Source organism: Triticum urartu, chromosome 6A, assembly GCF_056163025.1.
Source record: "Triticum urartu cultivar PI428250 chromosome 6A, HENAU_Tu73, whole genome shotgun sequence".
In the NCBI taxonomy this organism is placed as follows: Eukaryota; Viridiplantae; Streptophyta; class Magnoliopsida; order Poales; family Poaceae; genus Triticum; species Triticum urartu.
In genome coordinates this window covers 574478907-574505684 of record NC_141878.1, presented here as the reverse complement: position 1 = coordinate 574505684, position 26778 = coordinate 574478907, and the positions used below count along the sequence as shown (strand labels likewise).

At 46.7% G+C, this 26778-nt stretch overlaps 1 pseudogene; it reads left to right on the top strand.

Annotated features, from left to right (window-relative positions):
- The first annotated feature begins 3975 nt into the window (after positions 1-3975).
- On the top strand, positions 3976-24174 carry LOC147966503 (uncharacterized; annotated as a pseudogene).
- The last annotated feature ends 2604 nt before the right edge of the window (positions 24175-26778 follow it).

Here is a 26778-nt window from a genome sequence, read left to right as displayed (position 1 = left end):
AGGAGCCCGCGGCCTTCTCTGCTTCCCCTCCTCGTGCCTCGCCGACAGCAAGCTCCGCAGCGCCAAGTTCCTCGCCCGCGTCCTCCCGTCGAGTGCCGAGACGAACGGCAGTAGCTCCAGCCACGCCTCGGCCCTCCTCGACCTCCTTCGCACCGGATCCGTCCCCCTCGTCCATCCACTCGTCGCAGGAGGTCGCCACCATGCCCTGCATCCCGCATCGCCAGCCGCCATCCCCTGCTTCACGAACGAGACAGCCAGCGCTGCCCCTTCGTTGACTTGGTCCAGCACCAGCGTGGCCGGTCTCCAAGTCCCAGGCTCCAAGGCCCAAGCCACCCACTTCGTCAGCCCAAACCGCCAAGCCTGCAGCCAGCTCCACCGACTGGGCCTGGCCCATAGTGAGCGCCCAGTCCGCCCAGTTTCAGCCCGATAACGTTTTTTCCAAGATCTGCGAATTTATCTATTTATCCAGGAGTTTGCAGATTTACATAAAACCCCTCCTTGTTCATGCATATAATAACTTCAGAACCGTGCATCGGATTAAAATAAATTATATATGAAACTTGCTTAGAATTTTGTGTAGATTAATAATTTTCAACTTTCATCCTTGTTAAAAATGTTTAAATTGCTGTTTGGTTAAATTTGCTCTAATAACATGCTAAAATGATTTATTTCATAACTAAATAACCGTAGCACCGTTTTTAACAAACTTTATATGTAAATGGGGTAGAAAAATGCCTAGTTTAACTTGTTGACTTACTTTGCATGTTTAATTACTCTAAAACTGTGTTTAGGGCAGAACAGTACCAAACCTAAAATATTGCACATGAGGAGTTTCCGGACTTGTTGTTTGTTGTTCCGGCCTCATTTAAACTTGCCTAGATAGGTAGTTTTCTTTTGCTTCACCTCTTTCCATGTTAATCAACATTTAATCTTGTTGGGTACATAAACGGGAGATATTTGTAGTGTTGTTTGTTGCACTTTGCCATGACATGCTTCATTAAACCGGACATGCATCATACTTGATTGTGCATCATGCCATGATTATGTGACGGTTGTTTACTATGTTGTTTGCTTCTTTCCAGTGTTGCTTCTTCGGGTTGGTTCCGATAACGTCGCATTTATGAGGATTCGTTCCACTACGTCCGTTTGTCTTCTTCTTGGACTCGTTCTTCTTCCTTGCGGGTTTTCAGGCAAGATGACCATACCCTCAAAATCACTTCTATCTTTGCTTGCTAGTTGCTCGCTCTATTGCTATGCCTATGCTGCGATACCTACCACTTGCTATATCATGCCTCCCATATTGCCATGTCAAGCCTCTAACCCACCTTGTCCTAGCAAACCGTTGTTTGGCTATGTTACCGCTTTGCTCAGCCCCTCTTATAGTGTTGCTAGTTGCAGGTGAAGATGAAGTTTGTTGCATGTTGGAATATGGATATGTTGGGATATCACAATATCTCTTGTTTATATTAACGCATCTATATACTTGGTAAAGCGTGGAAGGCTCGGCCTTATGCCTAGTGTTTTGTTCCACTCTTGCCGCCCTAGTTTCCGTCATACCGGTGTTATGTTCCTTGATTTTGTGTTCCTTACACGGTTGGGTGTTATGGGGACCCCTTGACAGTTCGCTTTGAATAAAACTCCTCCAGCAAGGCCCAACCTTGGTTTTACCATTTGCCTCACCACCACCTACTTTTTCCCTTGGGAGTCGCTCTCTCGAGGGTCATCTTTATTTTAAGCCCCCCGGGCCAGTGCTTGTCTAAGTGTTGGTCCGAACCAGAGTCCTTTGCAGCGCCACCTCGGGGAAACTTGAGGGTTGGTTTTAGTTGTACGGAGTGCTCATCCGGTGTTGCCCTGAGAACGAGATATGTGCAGCTCCTATCGGGATGTCGGCGCATCGGGCGGCTTTGCTGGTCTTGTTTTACCATTGTCGAAATGTCTTGTAACCCGGATTCCGAGACTGATCGGGTCTTCTCGGGAGAAGGAATACCCTTCATTGACCGTGAGAGCTTGTGATGGGCTAAGTTGGGACACCCCTGCAGGGTTTTGAACTTCCGGAAGCCGTGCCCGCGGTTATGGGCAGATGGAAATTTGTTAATGTCCGGTTGTAGAAAACTTGAAACTTAACTTAATTAAAATGTATCAACCGCGTGTGTAGCCGTGATGGTCTCTTCTCGGCGGAGTCCGGGAAGTGAAGACGGTTCTTGTGTTATGTTTGAACGTAAGTAGTTTCAGGATCACTTCTTGATCACTTCTAGTTCACGACCATGCTTTGCTTCTCTTCTCGCTCTTATTTGTGTATGTTAGCCACCATATATGCTTAGTGCTTGCTGCAGCTCCACCTCACTACCCCTTTCCTACCCATAAGCTTAAATAGTCTTGATCTCGCGGGTGTGAGATTGCTGAGTCCTCGTGGCTCAAAGATACTTCCAAACAGTTGCAGGTGCCGATGATACCAGTGCAGATGACGCAACTGAGCTCAAATGAGAGCTCGATGAAGATCGTGTTCGTTGTGTGGTTTCGTTTTCTAGTTGATCAGTAGTGGAGCCCAGTTGGGACGATCGGGGATATTTTGCATTAGGGGTACTCTTCTTTTATTTTGGTTCCGTAGTCGGACCTTGATTGTATCTGGTTGATGTAATGCTATATTTATGTATTGTGTGAAGTGGCGGTTGTAAGCCAACTCTTTATCCCTTCTTATTCAGTACATGGGATGTGTAAAGATTACTCCTCTTGCGACATGCCTACTATGCGGTTATGCCTCTAAGTCGTGCTCCCACACGTGGGAGATATAGCCGCATCGTGGGTGTTACAACAGTGCAAAGAGAAGAAAACCGACACAACTGGTTTTGCACGGATGATACTAAATTATAGGAAGAATGATGATGTTTTCTAGCTTACATAGTCCAAGCAGCATTTACAGAGTAACTAAATTTTTTCGAATTTAACGGACATTGTGAACCCCATCAGTGTGCAATCCAACTAATATTACAGGATAATGGGTACTATACATGAATGGATTTGTAAAGCTGATGTGTAGTTATAGCAGAAGGATGATTGCTCAAACATATGAAGGATGTGTTAAACACATTATGGTGCACCCGGTGCATGAGGTAGTTATAGATAGATAGATAGAGATAGATTATTTTCCTTTCTCTCCAAGTTCTATCTCTTCCTTGAATATCTCTCTCTTATGTAATCTCAACAATGTATGCGCTATGGTTGGAGGTGCGCCCCAAATCTATATAACACGAACCCGTCGGCCTCAACAGGCTAAGACGTTTCCAGCTATCACACATGGTATCAGAGCCATACTTTTCCCATCTAAGCTCCATACGAACTCCATCTAGCCCTAGCCATGTCTTCCTCCTCCGGCGCCGCCCAAACCAACCTCAATGGCCAGGTGACCGAGAAGCTGACGCACACAAACTATGTGCTATGGCGCACGCAAGTTATTCCCCAGCTGCGTGGCGCCGGTGTCTTCGGCTATGTCGACGGCACTCAGCCGGAGCTGGCGAAACTCCTCGTCACCACCAAGGACGGCAAGGAGACTTCATCGCCCAACCCTCTCCACCCAATCTGGGTCCGGGAGGATCAGCAGGTTCTTGGTTATCTGCTGAACAACCTGACGCGCGAGGTGCTGCTCACGGTGACCACGATCACCACCGCGGGCGCGCTCTAGACGACGCTCGCCGGCATGTTCTCCTCGCAGTCCGCCAGCCGCATCAACAACATCCAAACCTCCCTCATCAATGCGCAGAAGGGCAACCTCTTCGTCGCCTCCTACTTCGCTGCCATGCGCGGCTACGCCGATGAGCTAGCTGCCACGGGCAAGGCGATCCCCAACGACGAACTTGCCTCCTACATCATCCACGGGCTCACGCCGACTATTAGCCCCTAGTATCTGCCCTCGACGCTCGCGTCACCGAGGTAACCCTTGATGAGCTCTTTGCCATGCTATCCAACTTCGATCAGCGCATGGCTCACTTCCAAGGATCTGGCGGCGGCGACTTCAAATCTTTGGCCAACGTGGCCAACGCAGGCGGGGCAGCGACTCCCGATCACACGGTTCATCTTGCAACAAGGGCAGGTCTGGCAGCGGCAACTGTGGCGCCACACCACCCCAATCTGGTGGCCGTGGTCGCTGTGGACGCGACGCTGGTGGAGGCAGCAAAAACCGCCCGGACGCCCCTCGGTGCCAGATCTGCGGCAAGCCCAGACACGCATCGAAGGACTGCTAGTATAGGTATGAATAGGACGATTACGACTCGCAAGACGAGGAGAAAGTCGCTGTGGCGGCCGATGGCTCCTATGGCGTCGACACCAATTGGTACGTCGACAGTGGAGCCACCAACCACATCACCAACGAGCTCGAAAAGGTCACTATGAAGGAGAAATACCGTGGCAAGGATCAAATCCACACTGCCAGTGGAGAAGGTATGAGTATATGTCACTTTGGTCACTCAATATTTCGTACCCCTCATCGCAACATTCACCATAGATTTTTTTTTTGCATGTTCCTAGTGCCAACAAAAATCTTCTTTCTGTCCATCAAATTGCCCTTGACAATCATGTCTTTCTAGAATTTCACCCCTACTTTTTGATCAAGGATCAGGCAATGAGGACAATTCTCTATGGAGGTAGATGCGTTGGCGGCCTCTATCCATTGATTCCGGAGTTTCGAAGACAAAATAAACAAGCTTGTGGTGCTATCAAGCTTTCATCCACACGTTGGCATGATCGTTTAGGACATGCTTCCTTTTCTCTAGTTGAAAGGTTGCTTAGGAAAAATAAGCTCCCGTTTGTTGGTGAGCGTCATAATGAAACAATTTGTGATTTATGTCAGAGAGCTAAAAGTCATCAGTTGCCTTACCCAATTTCTACCAGTGTTTCTACCAAACCATCGCAGTTGATTTTTTCTAATGTTTGGGGCCCTGCTCCCACTTTTGTTGGTAGACACGACTACTATGTCAGCTTTATCGATGACTATAGTAAATTCTCGTGGATCTATCTCTTAAAGAAGAGATCTGATGTGTTTCAAGTTTTCAAAAACTTTCAAGCTCTAGTTGAACGAAATTTTGACAGTAAAATCATTACTATCCAATCCGACTGGGGAGGGGAGTACGAAAAGTTAAACTTCTTCTTTCAAACACTTGGTATCTCACACCACGTGTCATGCCCTCATGCTCACCAGCAAAATGGGTCAGCTGAACGAAAGCATCGACACATTGTCGAAGTTGGCCTTGCCCTTTTGGCAGGCGCCTCCACGCCTCTTAAATTTTGGGATGAAGCATTTCTCACTGTTGTTCATATCATAAACATGCTACCTAGTCGTGTCATTAATCATGAAACTCCGGTAGAAAGGCTTCTTCACACAAAACCAGACTATAAGTCTCTTCGTGTTTTTGGGTGTGCCTGTTGGCCAAACCTACGTCCCTACAATAATCGTAAACTCATGTTCCGATCAACAATGTGTGTTCCTTGGCTATAGTGTTCAACATAAGGGGGGTCAAGTGCCTGGATGTCTCCACGGGGCGTGTTTACATATCCCGCGATGTAGTCTATGATGAAACTAAATTCCCTTTTGTTAATCTTCATCCTAATGCCTGCGCACTTCTTCGAGAAGAAATTCTTCTATTGCCACCTCATCTCACTAGCTTTGATCAAGGGGGACAAAATGTTGATGATCACTTGTTGACTAACTCATCTAATGGTATGCATGAGTCATGTGTTGATGAAACAGGAGAACACAACGAAGAAAATAATGTGAATGGTGCAAAATTTGGGCTATATCCCATGTGTCCCGTGGCAAGAGACAGATCCTCCTCGGGATCAGCAGCGACGCAGGCGATCGGATCTGCCTTGGGATCACTAACGGTGCAGGAGGGTGGATCCTCCTCGGGATCAGCCACTGCATGGGGACAGGCGCACGCGCACGCACCTCTTCGCCGGACTCACGCCGTGACGCCCCTGCGCCTGACACGTGGGCTCCTCTGAGTGGCGCAAAGTACAGCACCCAACCGGTCACGTACAAGCGGCGAGACTCGGTACGTGCCAGGGTGGACGCAGACCCAGCGGCCCCCCCCCACGAGCGGTCGGCCGACCAGCGCGCGTGGAGAGGCGCGGGGCTCGGGATCCTCTGCGCCAACCGAAGACGTGGCACTTCAACCATTGGCCACAGAAGATCCAGCCAACCCTGCGGGCGCTGGAGCCGCTGCCGTGACAGGATCTGCCTCGGGATCGGCCGACCCAGCGAGCGCTGGAGCTGCTGCCCCGACATGATCCGCCTTGGGATCGGTTGTAGCTGCAACTGATGATCCTGTGCTGCTCTCTGGATCCGCTGCGGCTACGGATTTTGCTGCTCCACCATCTCGACGTACACGGCTGCAACAAGGGGTAACCCAACCCATAAATAACAAACATATGACTAAATACGGTTTGGTCTGTTCCACAGGAGAACCAGATGAGCCCAAAACCCTTGATGCAGCTCTTTGTGATGATAAGTGGAAGAAGGCAATGAATGAGGAGTATGTGGCACTAAAGAAAAACAAAACATGTCACTTGGTTCCACCACAACAAGGTAAAAATTTAATTGATTGCAAGTGGGTTTTCAGAATTATGAGGAGATCTGATGGAACCATTGACCGCTATAAGGCTAGGCTCATTGCCAAAGGCTTCAAACAATGATATGGCATAGACTATGAGGATACCTTTAGTCCTGTGGTAAACGCGGCCACTATTCGCCTTGTTTTGTCTATTGCTGTTTCCAGAGGTTGGAGTCTCACACTAGTAGAAAAAGGGTCAATCGTGAAGCACATTAGTGCCGGTTCCAACGGCTAGCCGGGCCGCTTTCATTAGTACCGGTTCGTGGCTAACCTTTAGCACCAGTTCGTGCCACGAACCGGTACTAATGAGAGTGGTGGCAGGATGTTGTCAGAGTGGGGCCCTCCAGCACCTTTAGTACCGGTTCATGCCACGAACCGGTACTAAAGGTCGTCCTATATAAACCCTTCGTCCACCAGCACTCTGTTCTTCCCCCTTTCCCCTCTCCGGCCCTCTCCTCTGTTCTTCCCTTCTTCCTCTCGAGTTCATCACAAAATTTGCCCAAAATTTGTCAAGATTTGAAGGCCCTCGTCCATTCAAATGATCACAAAGGTTAGCAACTTTGTCCTTTCATCTCTCATTGCTAGATTAGCTCTTGCATTGGTTTATATAGTGATTAATTTGTGAGTTTAGTAATTTGGGAGGATATATATATGTGCTAGTATTTGATTTATATGCAATTTGAGGTCAAAAATAACACTTAGTTTGCATATGTAGGTGTGGTTTACTTAGTGCCTTCTAAATCTCCATCGTAGCCACCGTCGATCGCCCGCACCGTCCCGTCGCCGGCACCACCTTGTGGTGAGCCTCTTGTTCATGAAATTTTATATAAAAATTGATGTGTGTGATTTGGATATATAGTTACTCGTATAATTATCTTACCCGTATGTTGTTTGTTATACATATAGTGCCATGGTTTTGATATCCGTCCCCGTCGGCCCTAGTCCTTGTTATGATTCGGATGTGGCATGTATATTCTCTTTTAAAACTAGTTGCATTTCGTGTTTATGACAAATTATGCCCATCAAGTTGACATAGAAATTTTTTCTAGGAGGTATCTGAACCTGAAATTCCAACCGACCCTATTGCCGAGAGGTTAAATTTAGTTGAAAGAGAAAACGAGTACTTGAAAGAAAAATTGAAAAGAATTGAGGGGGAGAAGATGGAATTGGAGTTGCATGTTGCCGATGTCGTCGATGATCACAAGATCAAGATGGAGAAAATGCGCTTGAAGATTAGAAACATTAGAAAATATGCCATCGATAGTGAGGCTTGGTATCATTATGCTGTTGGATCCATTGTTACCTTAGTTGCGATCTTGATCGTATTTGTTGTTGCATTTAAATGCTTTAGCTAGAGAGTTATTTGTTTGTTGCATTTAAGTGTTGTATGAACTTTATGTATAAACTTGTATTAATTTGGTCTATTCGGTGTTGTGTAATGAAGATGAGCCGGCAATGGATGTACGATGACCGATGCTCTCCCCAGTTCGTTGAGGGCGTGCGTACTTTTCTGCTTGCGGCTGAGGCAAACAAGCGGGCGGATGGTTTTATGCCTTGTCCATGTGCTCGCTGTAAGAATGGTCACAATTACTCTACGTCAAGAACCATTCACGTCCACCTGTTTAAGACCGGTTTCATGCCCCATTATAATGTTTGGACCAAGCACGGAGAAAGAGGGGTTATGATGGAAGACAATGAAGAAGAAGAGGACGACGACAGCTATCCTGGCCTTGGGTTCCCTGAATACGATGATACAACAATGGGGGAAGAAGCTGAGCCGGTAATGCGGGAAGAAGCTGAGCCGGCAATGCGGGAAGAAGCTGAAGAAGAGGCATCAGATGAGCCCGTTGATGATCTAGGTCAGGCCATTGCCGATGCAAAGAGAAACTGCGCAAGTGATTTGGAGAAGAAGAAGTTGCAGCGCATGTTAGAGGATCACAAAAAATTGTTGTACCCGAATTGCGTAGGTGACAAGAAAAAGCTGGGCACCACACTGGAATTGCTGCAATGGAAGGCAGAGAATGGTGTATCTGACAAGGGATTTGGAAAGTTGCTGGTAATGATAAAGGATATGCTTCCAAAGGACAACGAATTGCCCGAGAGTACGTACGAAGCAAAGAAGGTTGTCTGCCCTCTAGGGTTAGTGGTGCAGAAGATACATGCATGCCCTAATGATTGCATCCTCTACCGCGGTGAGTACGAGGATTTGAACGCTTGCCCAGTATGTGGTGCATTGTGCTATAAGATCTGCCGTGATGACCCTGGTGATGTCGAGGGCCAGCGCCCCAGGAAGAAGATTCCTGCCAAGGTGATGTGGTATGCTCCTATAATACCACGGTTGAAACGTTTGTTCCAAAACAAAGAGCATGCCAAGGCGATGCGATGGCACAGAGAAGACCGTAAGAAAGACGAAAAGTTGAGAGTACCCGCTGACGGGTCGCAGTGGAGAAAAATCGAAAGAAAGTACGGGAAGGAGTTTGCAGATGACGCAAGGAGCGTATGGTTTGGTCTAAGCGCAGATGGCATTAATCCTTTTGGGGAGCAGAGCAGCAACCATAGCACCTGGCCTATGACTCTATGTTTGTATAACCTTCCTCCTTGGTTGTGCATGAAGCGGAAGTTCATTATGATGCCAATGCTCATCCAAGGCCCTAAGCAACCCGGCAACGACATTGATGTGTACCTAAGGCCATTAGTTGAAGAACTCTTACAACTATGCAATGGAACAGGTGTACGTGCGTGGGATGAGCACATGGGGGAAGAATTTGACCTAAAGGCGTTGTTGTTCGTGACCATCAATGATTGGCCTGCTCTCAGTAACCTTTCAGGACAGACAAACAAGGGATACCGCGCATGCACGCACTGTTTGGACGATACCGACAGTATATATTTGGCTAATTGTAAGAAGAATGTGTACCTGGGACATCGTCGATTTCTTCCGAGCAGGCATCCCGTAAGAAAGAAAGGCAAGCATTTCAAAGGTGAGGCAGATCACCGGACGAAGCCTCGCCACCGTACTGGTGCTGATGTACATGATATGGTCAAGGATTTGAAGGTGGTCTTTGGAAAGGGTCCTGGTGGACAACCTGTTCCGAATGACACTGACGGACGCGCACCCATGTGGAAGAAGAAATCTATATTTTGGGACCTGCCCTATTGGAAAGACCTCGAGGTCCGCTCCGCAATCGACGTGATGCACGTGACGAAGAATCTTTGTGTGACCCTGCTTGGCTTCTTGGGCGTGTATGGGAAGACAAAAGATACACTTGAGGCACGGGAGGACCAGCAACGTATGCACGGAAAAGACGGCATACATCAGGGTCATGCAAGCTACGCTCTTACCAAAGAAGAGAAGGAAATCTTCTTTGAATGCCTGCTCAATATTAAGGTACCGTCTGGCTTCTCGTCGAATATAAAGGGAATAATAAACATGGCAGAGAAAAAGTTCCAGAACCTAAAGTCTCGTGACTGCCACGTGATTATGACGCAACTGCTTCCGGTTGCATTGAGGGGGCTTCTACCGGAAAACATTCGATTAGCCATTGTGAAGCTATGTGCATTTCTCAATGCAATCTCTCAGAAGGTAATCGATCCAGAAATCATACCAAGGTTACAGAATGATTTGGTGCAATGTCTTGTCAGTTTCGAGTTGGTGTTCCCACCATCCTTCTTCAACATCATGACGCACGTCCTAGTTCACCTATGCGAAGAGATTAACGTTTTGGGTCCTGTATTTCTACACAATATGTTCCCCTTTGAGAGGTTCATGGGAGTCTTAAAGAAATATGTTCATAACCGTGCTATGCCAGAAGGAAGCATCTCCAAGGGCCGTCAAAATGAGGAGGTCATTGAGTTTTGCATTGACTTTATTCCTGACCTTAAGCCGATTGGTGTTCCTGAATCGCGGCATAAGGGCAGACTGGATGGAAAAGGCACGCTAGGAGGGGAACAAATAATATGTATGGACGGACATTCTCTCACTGAAGCACACTACACAGTTCTACAGAATTCCGCCTTGGTGGCTCCGTATATGGATGAACACAAGAATTTGCTACGCTCCAAACACCCGGAGCGGTCTGATGACTGGATTACACGTGAACAAACCAGGAGTTTCGCCAGCTGGTTGCAAGCACGTACCATGCATGACACCTCTATTGAAGATGACCTGTACTTGCTGTCCCAGTTACCATCTTCGAATATAATGACTTTCAAAGGGTACGAGATAAATGGTAATACATTTTACACGATCGCCCAAGATAAGAAGAGCACCAACCAAAACAGTGGTGTCCGCTTTGATGCAGAAACCAAGACGGGAAAGGAAACATATTATGGTTATATACAGGACATATGGGAACTTGACTATCGACGTGGTTTGAAGGTCCCTTTGTTTCGGTGCAAATGGGTCAATATGACACGAGGCGGGGTAACAGAAGACCCGCAGTACGGAATGACAACAGTGGATCTCAACAATCTTGCGTATGCAGACGAACCATTCGTCCTAGCCAATGATGTGGCATAGGTTTTCTATGTGAAGGACATGTCTACCAAGCCAAGAAGAAGAAAAGATAAGGAAGCGAATGCATCGTACGATGAGTCAAAGCGGCACATAGTTCTTTCTGGGAAGAGAAACATCGTGGGAGTGGATGACAAGACAGACAAGTCAGAAGATTATGAAAAGTTTGATGAAATTGCTCCATTCATAGTGAATATTGACCCGAGCATCCCGTTAAATGATGAAGATTTTCCATGGCTACCACGCAAAGGGACACACGCAAAGAAAAAGTTTCACACCCAAAGATCCGTGATCGGCTTAGCTATCATCACTTTTTTCTGTGTTTCACACCCAGGAGGGAATCTCTGTAATAGTTAGGGTAGCTAGTTATGTGTTTTGGCATTTGAAACGCGAAGAAATTTTATGTGCAAGCAAATTCTTTCATGCATTTATTGATTTTTTCAGCTAAATGACCCTGAAACTTCTGCGCCCCTCGCCTGGCAGCGCACACCCCTTTAGTACCGGGTCATGGCACCAACCGGTACTAAAGGGGGGGCCTTTAGTACCGGTTGGAGCCAGGAACCGGTACTAAAGGGGTGTGCTCCCCCCCGCTTGGCCTGGCCAAAACATGCCTTTAGTACCGGTTGGTGGCTCCAATCGGTACTAAAGGTGTCCCCTATATAAGAAACACTTCGAAAATTTTCAGTTTGTCATCTCCCACTTCTCTCTGCCGCCGTCCCGTCCCGCGCCGTCGCCGCCCCGTCGCGCCGTCCCCGTCGACTCCGCGACGCCCCCGTCCTCGTCGTGTCGTCCCCGTCGACTCCGCGGCACCCCCGTCGCCGTCTCGGTCGCCGATCCCCTCGCTTCGCCGTCGCCGTCGCCTTTGGATCGACCTCGCCCTCGCCGTCGCCGTCGCCGTCGCCTCGACCTTGCCCGCGCGCGCTGTGAGCCCCTCCCCCGGCCCCTCTCCTCCCTCCAATCGATCGTAGCGCACACCGGCGCCGGCGCCGGCGCCGACCGTAGCGCACACACACGCGCGCGCACACACACACTACATGCACACACACACACACACACACTACACACACACTAGACGCGCACACACACACAATTTTTCTGTTTTTAGCTTTTAGTTTTTTCTGTTTTTCTGTTTTTCATACAAAGTTTTAGATGAATTAATTAATTAGATTAGATTAATGTCAAATAGTATGTAGAAATGTTAGTTATAATATATATAATGTCAAATGTTACAGAAATGTTAGTTATATAGAAATGTTAGAAATTTTGGAAATGTTAGTTTTAGCTAGCTAGATGAATTAGATTAATTTCAAATTGTTAGACGATGATCTATGTTTTTTTAGTTTCTTATATTTTTAGTTATAAAATTTAGAATTTGCATATATGAAATCATCACAATCCATCATTTAAAAAATGTTACTTTACTTTTGCGGCATATAGTATTTTGTTGTCGACGATGCCCGGCCCGCATCCTCGCCGTCGACACGTCCGCGACGACGTCCTGCTTCAGAGGACCCATGTACGGGACTGGGCTCCGCCGGGCTGGCACTGGGAGGTGCTACCTTCAGGGGCGCGACGCTTGGTGAGGAACCCGGCCCCGGGTTCCGTCGTCGACCCTTATCTCCTTTGGTGGCATTCACGTGGGCCACTTTTGGTGCGGAGGGAGCCGGCCCCGCCGGAGGTGGTACGTCGCCGTGTTAGGGAGGAGGACGAGCACGTCCATCGCTACATGGCTGCTATGGACGTCAGGTTCTCCAATACCTGGCAGGTTCTTTGGGGAGATCACCCAAGCTATGATCCAGTGATGGTTCCTTCTCTTTGGGTGTCCACCGCCCGCACCTCAGGAACCGCGAGTGGCCTAGATTACTCTGTACTATTCGATCTTTATTAGCTTGCTAGCTAGCTAGCTAGTGATGTATTCAATATTATATCTATTATTCGAGATGATGTATTCGATATTATATCTATTATTCGAGACGATGTATTCGAGATTATATCTATTATTCGAGATTATACTAAATTGTTTTATATTTCTTTTGGCATAGTTAAATAAAAGCTATGGCGGACAATACCGACAGAGAGAGAGAACAGACCATGCTCGATATCATACGCGGGCCAGATGATGATCAGAATGAAGAAGATTTTGACGGCTCCGAATTTCTAAACAACACCGGAGAGGGTGATATGATATTCGATCGCGACGACCGAGAAGATGAAGTCATGAACTACGACGAAGAACATGTTGATCCTGAAACAACAAACACCGGCGAGGTATATATATTTATATAAGCAGGAATCTGGTGATCATCGCATGTTTTAAATGAGTTGAAGATATATTAACGAATCGATCTTTCTTCTTTCAGCCATCCGGATCGAGCAAATCTTCAGGCAAAAGGACGAAACGAGGCCCGAACAAAAAGTTGAAGGAGGGCGTAAAGTACAATATCGAGGCAATCAGACCTAATGGCGAACCATTAGCGCCTAAGAAGATTGTGGACAAGTTCGTTCGTCAGTGCGGAGTTATTGTGAAGGACCAACTCCCGATCTCCCTTCAAGAATGGAGAAAGCCAGCAAATCCACGTCCAGATGTTACTTTTGTCGACGAGAAGCAAAAAAATCTGCTTTGTGATACTCTCATGGAACATTTCACCTTACCAGATAATTTCACAGAAGCAGACATGCGGAAAGTCAAGGACGCTGCTTTTAGGAAGATGGCGGTTGCATTCAAGAACCACAAGAGAATGACGTGGGAGAAGTACGTCAAGGGAGGAAGGAAGACTCCAGTATTCGAGGGGATACTAGAGAATCAAAGTGCTCATTGGGACGATTTCGTGAAATTCAAGGATTCAGAATTAGCTAAGGAACGGTCGAGAATAAACAAGAAGAATGCCGAAAAAAGGATAAGTTCCATAAGCTGGGGCCAGGTGGCTACGCGGTGGCAATGCCTAAGTGGGATAAGTCTGAGAAAGAGATGGAGGATGCAGGTGTCACTCCGGTTAGTAAGAGCTGGCCCCCCCAGGTGTAGGACTTGGTTCTATGCGCATGGGGGGGAGTTGGACCCGAAGACAGGCAATGTTTCGACGAAGGCATGTCTGAACGGAGCCGACGATGCGCTACTTGTTGCAATAGAAGAGGCTCGATCGGGGGTGTTCCAGCCCAACAGAGAGAACGACGAGCTTACGCGTGCCCTGGGAAATCCTGAACACCCGGGAAGAACATGAGGCAAGGGCGCTATTCCATGGTATGAGGGGTTTTCGGACTGGAACGCCGACTACAGAACCCGTGTGAGAAAGAAGATTGCAGAGGAGAAGAAGAGGAAGATGGAGGAGGAGCAAAGGAAGCTCGACTATGAACGCCTTCAAGGCCTAGAAGCAAGTCAAGCGGAATTGGCAGCTAAATTCCAGCGGCAGCAGGAGCAGATCGACTCACTTAGCCAGCAAAGGGGGTCTCAGCAGCTGCAGTAGCTAGCGGATGATCCAGCATTGGATACCACCGCCCCATCCATGCCGAGAAGCAGCGTGGGTTCCGCCCCGGGCGACGCAGTAGTGCTGGATAGATACCCCGTGGATGACATCACGGAGAACACTAACTGCGAGCTACACTTCAAAATGAAGAACATATCCATGAAGGTGGCGGACGCCGTTGCTTTTTCAAATTCCCCCGAGGCAACCTTCCATTGCAACCCGATTCCAGCGGGCTATGCTCGTGTCTTGGTTGATGAGGTGGTGGACCAATATTCGGGGCTAGAGCTTGACATTCCTGGAGGTGATGAGGAGCACACACTCGGAGATGCCAAACATCGTATCATCCTATGGAGAAAGGATTGCATCATTTTTCGAAGGCCACCGACACCGCGTCACCCGACTCCTCGTCGAAGTCCGCCACCGAGTCAGCAGACTCCCGCTCCTCCAAGTCCACCAATGCGTGAGGCCACTCCTCCTCCTCCAAGTCCGGCAAAGTGTCAAGCCACTCCTCCTCCAAGTCCGGCACAGCTTCAGGCCACTCCTCCTCGTCCAACTTAGCCCCGTCAGCCGTCTCCGCCGCCTCAGCAATCGCAGAAGAGACACCCCGCAGCTATGGTGCGTAGTAGTACCAGTCGAGGTCATAGTACAGGAAGTACAAGCGGAGGCAAGCGATATAAATATGGTCCAAACCTCACTACTCCTCTTCCTGTGAGGGCTTACGACAGGACCGAGGAGCAAACCAATGCCATAGTGCGGGCAGAAGTCGACGCCCATTTTGGACCGAAACCGCCACCGACGCCAAGGGAGAAAGTGCCTGTGGAAGTAGTTGACCACTTCATTCGTATGGCTCAACCACCAGCTCCTAAGCCTGTTGACACAGACTATGAGCGCCACATCAGGAAGTTACATCGACAACGTCTACAGAAGGAGGCGAGCTCGAGCTCGAGCAAACAACAAGCAGCTGTCGAAAAATGCGGAAAAACCGTTGCCCAGCTGGGAGAACAGGCGGCGCAATCGACCCCCCGCTTGTTGTGCCGACAACACGTGACAGTATGCGCGCCCAATATTATTGTGGCCAAACAGTTTACGTTCCCGAGGTGGGCGATGTGGTAATAACCCAGGAGCATATAATGCAGGCTGAAGAACTCAAGATCACTGTTGGACAACTCCTCGAGATCGAGGACATGCCTGTGATTACAGAGGAGGAAATAAAACGGAAATATGTCCGGGGCCAACCTTTGGTCAAGCCAGAAGATGTCAAGAAGCTCCCAACGAGAATGTATGAATTGCATCAATGGTACATGGACATTACCAAGAGATCCGATCGAGAGTCCCTCATGGTGTATGTCAAGAAGGATCATTACTACCATGAGAAAGCTGTGGCCGTTGAGTATTCTGAACTGTTTCAGTTATACAATCAAGACGCACTCGACAAATCTATCGTCAGTTGCTATTGTCTGTAAGTGATTTCTTTCTGTAATTTAAGTCTCAAGCTAGCTGTAGTGATCCTTTTGATCAATCATTACCTATAATTATCCTCACTATATTCTTTTCTGTGGTATTATGCAGGATGAAGATGTATGAAATGAGAAAAGGTGGACGCTATGGCATTGGGTTCATTGACCCAAACACCGTTAATCAATACACATGGAAAATGAGCAAGTATTATGAAAAGAAGGTAGAGAACAACATGCTAGAGTTCTTGAAGCGCCTCAAATACAATGAAGATATACTACTTCCTTACAACTTCGAGTGAGTCACACTTTCTTGTACTACAAATTCTCTGTTTTTGCCTACTAGCTAGCTACATGTTTTTGCTTACATATGGCCGCTTAATTAAGACATGCAAACGTGTGTGCATGCAGATTTCACTGGATCTTGTGTATCATTAAAGTTGACGCCGGAACAGTTGAAATACTGGACTCGCTACTCAAAGCAAATAGTGACTACACCATCTTGTATGGGATAGTCAACAGGTAATTTCAATCATTATTAACTATATATCTCGGCCTATTTAGTTCGTCATTTCATGATATGAACTATTTAATAACCCCTTTATTCATTTTCTTTGTCGGCGGGCAGGGCTTGGGCAAGGTTCATCAGCGTCACGGAAGGCGAATGGAAACCACAGCTGAAATGGTTTCGATCCAAGGTAAGTAATTAAGTAGTACTAGCTAGCTAGCTAGCTGCCATCTCTTTAATTATCATGCTTGATTAATTATTATCTGATCAAATTAAATTCCATTCTCGTAATAAAGGTCCTGAAGCAGGCGCAGGGGACTAATCTGTGTGCATACTGCGTTTGCGAGAACATTCGCATGATGGCGTCCGAAAGGAGCAGATCTCAAAGAAAGGAATGGGTACGCTTGTCAGAACACTATTCACAATTTTTACACCATTATCGATATCTAGTCACACAACTAATACACATGCATATTGATCTCCTTCTTAACAGTTCAAAGAGGTGCGGGACAAGCTCCTAGAAACGGAGCGCGTAGAAGCACTTCAAGAGGAAATAGCGGGATTTTTGCTCGACCAGGTCATAAATCCGAAGGGAGAATACTATTACCCACTACCGCCCCCATCGAACATGTCATGAACCACTTCCAATTGTCATCGTGCTCCGAAGGCACCAATTAGGCTAATGCCACTGGCTCCGAAGGAAACATGCATATGTAGGAGAAATTGTATATAGCTATACATGTGTGTATGTGTAAATTAATATGGTGGTTTGTGAGACATTGATGATATATATATGATTGGTTCTACTAGAAATTCTATTTATATATATATATATACGCATAACGTGTACAATGTGTAGTACCGTAAAATACCAGCAAACGAAAAAGAATTAAAATGGAAAACACAAAATTAAATGAAAAAGAAATCATAAAACCAAAAATCCCCCAAACATTTTAGTACCGGTTGGTGTTACCAACCGGTACTAAAGGGCTCCCGGCCCCCGGAGCTGACTCGTGCCACGTGGTTGCCGTTTAGCACCGGTTCGTGCTGAACCGGTACTAAAGGGGGGGGCTTTAGTGCCGAAATGTTAGTGTCGGTTCCGAAACCGGCACTAAAGGGCCTTATGAACCGGTGCTATTGCCCTGTTCTGCACTAGTGTCAGGCAGCTTGATGTACATAACACGTTTCTCCATGGTGTTCTGGAAAAGGATGTGTACATGAAACAACCTCCTGGGTTTGAAAGTAAGAATGCTCCCTCTTATGTGTGCAAGCTTGATAAAGTTTTATATGGATTAAAACAAGCTCCAAGGGCGTGGTACTCTCGTCTCTGTCACAAGATGCAAAAACTTGGATTTGTTCCCTCTAAATCAGACACATCATTATTTATTTATAACAGATCCAATACATGCATATTTGTGCTCATCTATGTTGATGATATTATTGTGACCAGCTCATCTGATGAAGCAATCAGAGGTCTCTTAAAGGACCTGAGTGCAGAGTTTGCATTAAAGGATCTTGGAGACTTTCACTTCTTCCTTGGGATTGAGGTAAAGAAGCATCAGAATGGACTTCATCTCTCTCAAGCAAAATATGCAACCGATCTGGTTAAAAGACAGGATTGCAAGTTTGTAAACCCTCACTCACTCCATTATCCAGCTCAGAAAAATTGTCTCTTGCAGAAGGTAAACCTTTGAGTCAGGAAGATAGCACAAAATATAGAAGCCTCGTAGGAGCTCTTCAGTATCTAACTCTTACCAGGCCTGATCTATCTTTTGCTGTTAACAAAGTCTGCCAGTTTTTGCATGCACCTACTGATGTTCACTTGACAGCTGCCAAGCGTATAGTCAGATATGTTAAACATACTCTCAACATAGGTCTAAATTTCAGCAAGTCATTTTCTACCCTTGTCGGTGCCTTTTCCGATTCTGACTGGGCAGGATGCCTGGATGACAGGCGCTCAACATGTGGTTTTGCAGTCTTATTTGGGCCTAATTTAATATCATGGTGTGCACGCAAACAGGCTACTGTATCTAGATCAAGTACTGAGGTAGAGTACAAAGCATTAGCAAATGCTACGGCTGGAATCATATGGGTTCAGTCTATGTTGAAAGAGCTTGGGGTGAAGAGTAAACAAGCTCCATGTCTGTGATGTGACAACCTTGGAGCCACTTATCTTTCTGCTAATCCTGTGTTCCATGCCAGAACAAAGCACATAGAGATAGAATTTCATTTTGTCAGAGAGAGAGAGAGAGAGTTGCTCAAAAGCAACTTGACATTCGGTTTGTGCATTCAAAAGATCAGATTGCAGATGGATTTACAAAGCCTTTGCCCACAAGAAGTTTTGAAGAATTCAATCATAATCTCAACTTAATGAAGCTGTGATTAACGGAGGGTGTTAAACACATTATGGTGCACCCGGCGCATGAGGTAGTTATAGATAGATAGATAGATAGATAGAGATAGATTATTTTCCTTTCTCTCCAAGTTCTATCTCTTTCTTGAATATCTCTCTCTCTCTCTCTCTCTTATGTAATCTCAACAATGTATGCACTATGGTTGGGAGGTGCGCCCCAACTCTATATAACACGAACCCGTCGGCCTCAACAGGCTAAGACGTTTCCAGCTATCGCACAGGATGAAGAATGACAACAGCTAACTTACAGTACGAGGGTGATGATGGAGCCTTGATGCTAATGTGATCACGAAGTATGCCACATGTCCTCAAGATATTCACAATTTTGTAATTTCCTCATGAACCTCGTCACATTCGATGTTGACAACCTTGAGGTGCGCACACACGAATGATTGATCTATTGTTTCTTGGGCCGTCGTTGCTCTTGCGAGGCTCTACATGATAGAAAACATTCAGTACGACAATAGCACATATATGACAATTCCTTATACACAGAATGTACCTTCGTATTACGAAGCTGAAGAGTGAGCATTTCAAGAATTGGAGAGTGTTGCAGAATGCAACCTAGGTCAATAGCTGTGAACCACTCATTGAGCAACAAAGTCTTCAATTTGCTGAAAATTGGGCACCGTTCTAAATCCCATCTGTAGATAAACTGGGCAGATTGCAAATGGAGAAAAAAGAAGTCTGAGACTCATGACAAAATAATTTTACTTAGTAGGAACTTCAGGTTGATACTTTTTAATCTGAAAGTAACTAAGAAAAGACAAAACTACACCTCAAGCACCGGAAATATCACACTATCCAATTAATACACTACGTGTTATTAAATCATTATCTTGAGAGCCATTGGTACAGATAAAACTACTGAACCGTGGTAATGAAAAAAAAGTAAGCTGCTTATATGCAGGTCTAACAATGGATATCACAAAAGAAACTGGAGGTGGAAATAACACTAAGGGTAAAAGAAGTAGTAGTGCTACCCCTTCGATTCCTGTATGATCCTTGTGGGGCAATCTAGGTTAACCCGATGAAGATTGGGCAGCCTGAGAAATTCAGAGTGGGGCAATCTAGGTTAACCCGATGAAGGTTTATGGTCTTCAAATGATGGAAGATGAAAGGCACGTCGAATACTGGTCACCGTCAATGACAATATCTCGAGTGGGAACTGACATGGCTCGTTCACCGGACCGTTTGGAGCTGGACAAGAAGTTTATATTCTGAATTTGTTTATGTCATGGCTGTTATGTTCTCCATAAAAAATGTTTCCCTTTCGTAAACCTGAAACATTCATTGCCACAGTAAAAAAATTCATTGCTGTACATACAAGGACCTGTCACCTGTGGACGGTGCGGCGATCAGACGGGCGGACAAAAGCTCTGCAGCGTGAAATGAAGAGGATGCATGTATGTACAGAAACTAGGGGTTGACCTGACCTGACCAACTGATCTGCGCGCATGGAAACGCTTCTTTTGGGCGACATCAACACAAGCTACTAGCTAGCTAGTCAGGTCTCAGGTGAGCTCCAAAGCTTTCGGCCGGGTCAAACTCACACGCCTCGTCTTTGCAGAAAGGTGAAAAATCATGTGTAAGGGATGAGTAGACATGGTGGATGATCAGTGGGCAGTCCGTTTCATTAGCGGTTGTATCCGCTTCTGTTGGATGATTAGTAAAGTCATTCAGTTTTCTCTGTGACTCAGCAGATGCATATTGAAGGGTAAATCACGCCAAGAGTGCAACAACTTGCACCAGAAAAATGGTAGGCTCACTTCTGTAACAGCACATTTTGATACAGTTTCTGTTAACTCTACCTATCCATTTGTGTGTGATGGTTGATAAGAGCAGATGCATATTGAATTCCACGTCAAGATCGCTCTGTATAGGGAGAAGGAAATGACTGACACCGCTAGCTCACCATGGCCTTATTAGGCCTTTCGTTCTGTTGTTCTTCTCCCGCCAACTCTGAGCGTACATGGACGACGGACGGACGGACGGAACGGACGGACAAACGAGGTTGAACTTGATGAAATGGAAGAAAAGAAGATGCATAAACGCATAAACGAGGTTGAACTTGGTCAATGGGAGATGAATCCTATTTCCGAGTCCAAAGAACACTGCGAGCAGCCTTACACACAACTACTGTTGAAGTTAATGCGCGGAGAGTTCCGGCTGTGTGTAAGGCTGTAATGTAACGCCATTGTTCACATGGGAGAGACCACCGTCACTGTTGCCATCGACATCTGGGCGCCAACTGCCTCCAAGCCGCAAATGCAACAGTGAGATAACTGCACATACAAAAGAAGAGTGAAAGGTCAGTTGGCAGCTGAAGATACTAGTAGAACGCCCGTGCGTTGCTACGGGCTATAATACGTCTTCAAAATCAAAACTCATTTCTTGCTCGTAAGTCTAGATGGACATCAAACACACGCCAAACGTGGGTGTACATACCCGATGGGACGAGCATCGTCTGAAGTATAGCATGGTGTCGTTCCATCCTGCCATGTGGGTCCGGGATGGATATGTCTGCGTGAGGAGGAAGCAGGCGGGATGGATCTCGGTAGCAGCGGCAGAGCACCTAGGTTTTTCTCTAGGCCAAGATCGGGAGGGTCGAGGGAGGAAAATCCTATTCGCCGCTCACTGCGGCAAACTGTCGAGCGATCACACATAGCAACGCAGCGAGCGACGGACATGGGCCGGCCCACTTACACATAATGCACTCAACCGGTTTTGAGAACCTTCTAAAAGGTTCCCTGAACCGGGTTTTTTCCTGTATCCTTTTTTTCTGCTTTTCTATTGTTTTTTATTTCTCTTTTATTTTCGTTTCTGTTTCTTTTTCATTTTTTCGTTTTTTGTTTTTCTTTCATTTTCTTTTTCAAGTTTATTTTCTTTTTCAGAACATGTTCGTAGTTTTACAAAATATTTACTATTTCTTTTTCATTTCTTCTCTTCCTTTAAAAAATTGAAAAAATTAAATTTTGTTCGTGTTTTCAAAAAATGTTCAGTTTTTGAAAAAATGTTCTCAAAATTCAAAAATTATTCTCGTTACACAAAAAAGTACAGAACTTTCGAAATTCAGAAAATGTATCGGATTTCAATTTTTTTTTCACATATTCAAAAAATGTTTGCGCTTCCAAATTTGTTCGGGATTTTTCAAAATTGCTCCCCGTTTCAATATATGTTCTCAAGATTTAAAAATGTTCATGCTTTAAAAAATTGATCGCGCTTCCAAATTTGTTCAAGATTTTTCAAAATTGTTCTCCGTTTCAAAATTTGTTCTCAAGATAAAAAATGTTTGGGAATTGAAAAAAATGTTCCAGCTTTCCAAATTTGTTCACAAATTCAATAATAGTTCATGTTTCTCAATTTTGTTCACAAATTCAAAAAATGTTCTGGAAGTTTTAAAAATGTACACATTTTTATTTTTTATTGACAAATTCAAGAAATGTTCCCCCTTTTCAAATTTTGTTCACATAATCAAAATGTTCCTGTTTTTACAAAATTTGTACGAGAATTCGGAAAATGTTTTTATTTTGAAGAAAATATTTATAATTTCGAAAAATTAAGTTGTTGGAGGTCGTCGGTTCGACCCAATAAATGGACTGTAGTTTTTGGGATTTTTTGCAAATTAATGTTTAAGTTTTGTCTCTGTCGTATACTTCTTTAAATGTCGCGCTGCTAATTGAGCATGAGAACAGCTATGACGCAGTGGTTTGCACGGCAGTCTAATTAGTGTGAAGTCGTGTGTTCGAGTTACAGCGCTAGCGGTATTTCATTTTTTGCGATTTTTCATGTCGAGAACGTGCCGCCGCTTGCCACTTTAAACAGGCCGGCCCACGCTAGCCGCTCCTGTGCGAAGCGCCGGCACTTTGCCGCAAGAACGTGCCGCCGCTTGCCACTTTAAACAGGCCGGCCCACGCTAGCCGCTCCTGTGCGAAGCGCCGGCACTTTGTCGCAGCGAGCGGCCTATAGGAGCTCCCGTCGAGGGAGGGTCTATGCGACCTACGTAACTATAAGGAGGCTGCTACAGGCCCATTGGACCCAATTTAACCCATGATGCTCAAAAAAGTGACCAGAGCAGCAGCTCAGAAGGTCAGCGAACAATATTAATGAACGAAACAACCTCAGGTGTGATTTAGAGGTAATCTAACGGCTGAAAATGATCTAAATTGACAATCAAATGGCTGGCCCACGCTAGCCGCTCCTGTGCGAAGCGCCGGCACTTTGCCGCAAGAACGTGCCGCCGCTTGCCACTTTAAACAGGCCGGCCCACGCTAGCCGCTCCTGTGCGAAGCGCCGGCACTTTGCCGCAGCGAGCGGCCTATAGGAGCTCCCGTCGAGGGAGGGTCTATGCGACCTACGTAACTATAAGGAGGCTGCTACAGGCCCATTGGACCCAATTTAACCCATGATGCTCAAAAAAGTGACCAGAGCAGCAGCTCAGAAGGTCAGCGAACAATATTAATGAACGAAACAACCTCAGGTGTGATTTAGAGGTAATCTAACGGCTGAAAATGATCTAAATTGACAATCAAATGGCTGGCAACGCTGATGGCCTGAGAACGTACCGCCGCTTGCCACTTTAAACGGGCCGGCCCACGCTAGCCGCTCCTGTGCGAAGCGCCGGCACTTTGCCGCAACGAGCGGCCTATAGGAGCTCCCGTCGAGGGAGGGTCTGTGCGACCTACGTAACTATAAGGAGGCTGCTACAGGCCCATTGGACCCAATTTAACCCATGATGCTCAAAAAAGTGACCAGAGCAGCAGCTCAGAAGGTCAGCGAACAGTATTAATGAACGAAACAACCTCAGGTGTGATTTAGAGGTAATCTAACGGCTGAAAATGATCTAAATTGACAATCAAATGGTTGGCAACGCTGATGGCCTGAGAGGGTAGGAAAGATACTCAGTTATAATGTATCTAAATTAGTAAATGCAGGGCTTTTGTGTCATTCAGTTTTCTCTGTGACTCAGCAGGTGCATATTGAAGGGTAAATCAGATCAAGAGTGCAACAACTTGCATCAGAAAAATGATACACTGACTTACGAAATAACACATTTTGATACAATTTCCGTTAACTCTACCTATCAGTTTCTGTGGGGTGGTTGATAAGAGCAAGGCCATGGCTCATGTCACTCAGCAGATGCGTACTGAATTCCAGGTCAAGGTCAATCTGTATATCAGGAAGGAAATGACCGACGCCGCTAGCTCGCCATGGCCATATTAGGCCTTTCGTTCTGCCATGTCTGTTGTTCTTCTCCAGCGAACTCTGTGCCATACATGGAGGGACGGACCGACAAACTGTTAGAATAAATTCGAGGCCATCGTTGATCTATCGAGGACCAAGCAATCATACAAGCACGACACCAAAATTTATTAATAAGGTTCACCGATATGGCTACATCTCCGGGACATGACTACGGGCGCTCCTCCCCATAAAACCGCTATAATACTGCACCTCCGTCCGCCCGGGCGCCGACACACACCACCGGCACCTCCGTGTGCCTGTGCTATTATGTTGGCATAGGTTACATCGTGTATCTACCCTCGATATATATGAGAGGCCTAGGATGCAAATGTCCTATTATGACACAACTCCTACCCTGTCTACACACAGTCCAAAACCAAGTCCAACTATAACTTACCTTATACAATAATATTCGACACAACTCTAGCACAAACGAGGTTGAACTTGATGAAATGGAAGAAAAAAGGATGCATAAACACACAGAGACTAAGCGCTGACTCCGTGAACCAGGTTCAGGTCCAACATCTAGACAGTCTCTGCTATATATAATTAACTTAAGCAAAGACTCTTTCAAAAGAAAAAAAAACGTTCTGCTATGCGTTCTTCGTATGAGGTTCAACTTCTTGAAATTCTTCCATCCTAGAAAGAATCGAGCATCTAGGCGGTCTCTCTGTGCTAAGATAAAATGAAGCAAGACTTCTTGCAAAAGAAACTTATGTGGTCAAACAGGGCACATGGACCCGATCCCATTCAATATGACAAAGTCCTAGCCTAATTCTTATTTTATATTGAAAAAGGCTTTCGTCCCGCTTTATAAATAAAGCAAATCGCCAAGAGCACACATACAAGCATAGTTCAGAGCACACACACCCAAGTCTCACGACACAAAGTACAAAGGTTCTGCTAAGGGCAGAGCTCAACAAGCCCTAAAAAGAAAAGGAAACACAAGGGGCGCCGGCACGGCGACTAACGGCGGCCCTAATCAGGCTCCGGTGGCGGCGGGGGAGCTGGCGGCGACAGACGAACGGCCAACGAGCAGAGGTCGGCGATGAAGGCGGTGATGGCGTACCGGTCCGAAGGGCGGCTAAGCGGCCGCCAGAGCTGCAAGTAATCAGACAGTTTGAACAGAGCGTCGGTGGCCCGCCGAAGAGGAATGCACTGGATCACAAGTTTATTGCGGATCGTCCAGAGGGTCCACGCTAGCGTTCCAATCTCAAGCCACCTAATGTGGCGATAGGGTAGGGGGAGATCTGGAGTTCAGCGAATAGGTTGGGGAAGTTGGTGTGACACCAATTGCCACCGACCACCTCCCTAAAGCAGCTCCATAGAAACTCAGCAGACATGCACGTGAAGAAGATGTGATTCGAGTCTTCGGGAACATCGCAAAGCGGGCAGATGCCCGTCCCAGGGCCGTTGCGCTTGCGGACCTCCACCACAGACGGGATCCGTCCACGGATCCATTGCCACATGAGGCAGATGGATGGACCATACTGCCGGGAGGGGGGAGGAGTGATGGAGGGAGCAATGGCCTGGTAGAGGCACTTGGTGGAGAATTGGCCGGAAGGCTCAAGACGCCACCTAACCTGATCCGGGCCTGAGTCGATGGCCGATTCGTGAAGGGTAATGCAATCAAGCAACTCGCGCCAATCGACGGATTCTGGAGGACCGAACGGTCTCCAGAAGGCGAGGCGCCCTAAGTCAATAAGGGCCCTCTTGACGGAGATGGTTGGGTCAACAACGATGGAGAAGAGGTCGGGGAACCGCGCTGCGAAGGGGGAATCACCAGGCCAATGGTCGAACCAGAACAAGGTCTCAGAACCCGAACCAACCGAGATGGATGTCCCAATGCGGAGGACCAGAAGGAGTTGGATAATCGACAGCCAAAACTGGGAGCCGCCGGAGCGCTGACAGAAAGCGAGGGGTTGTCCACGCAGGTACTTGGTCCAGATTATATCTAACCAGAGGCCGCCTTGCCCTTGCGAAATGCGCCAAAGCCATCGGGATAGGAGAGAAATATTCATGCGCTTCGAGCACATGATACCTAGTCCTCCTTGGTCCCGAGGCTTGCAAATATCAGGCCAGCTAACCATATGGTATTTCTGCTTATTGTTGTCGCCAACCCAGTAGAAACGAGACTGGACTTTGGCGATCTCATGGTGCAGAGTCTCGTGAAGGATGTAGAAGCTCATGAGGAACAAGAGGAGGCTGGAGAGAGGGAGGAGTTGATCAGGATCGTCCGGGCCGCCTTCGAAAGCCACCTACCCTGCCAGGGCTCAATGCGCGTATGCAGCTTGGCCACAGTCGGGCGCAAGTCCGCGACGGTGAGCCTAGAGTCGCTAATGGGCGTTCCCATGTAGGTCGTGGGGAAGGAGCCCAAGCGGCAGTTGAGGCGGTTGGCAATGCCCAGACATTCCTCAGGAGAGTATCCCATCACCATCACATCACTCTTATCAAAATTGATCTTGAGACCAGACATTTGTTGGAAGCAGAGGAGGAGGAACTTAAGATTCGAGATGTCCATCTCCGAGCCTTCGACCATGATGATGGTGTCGTCGGCGTACTGGAGAAGGGAGATCCCGGAGC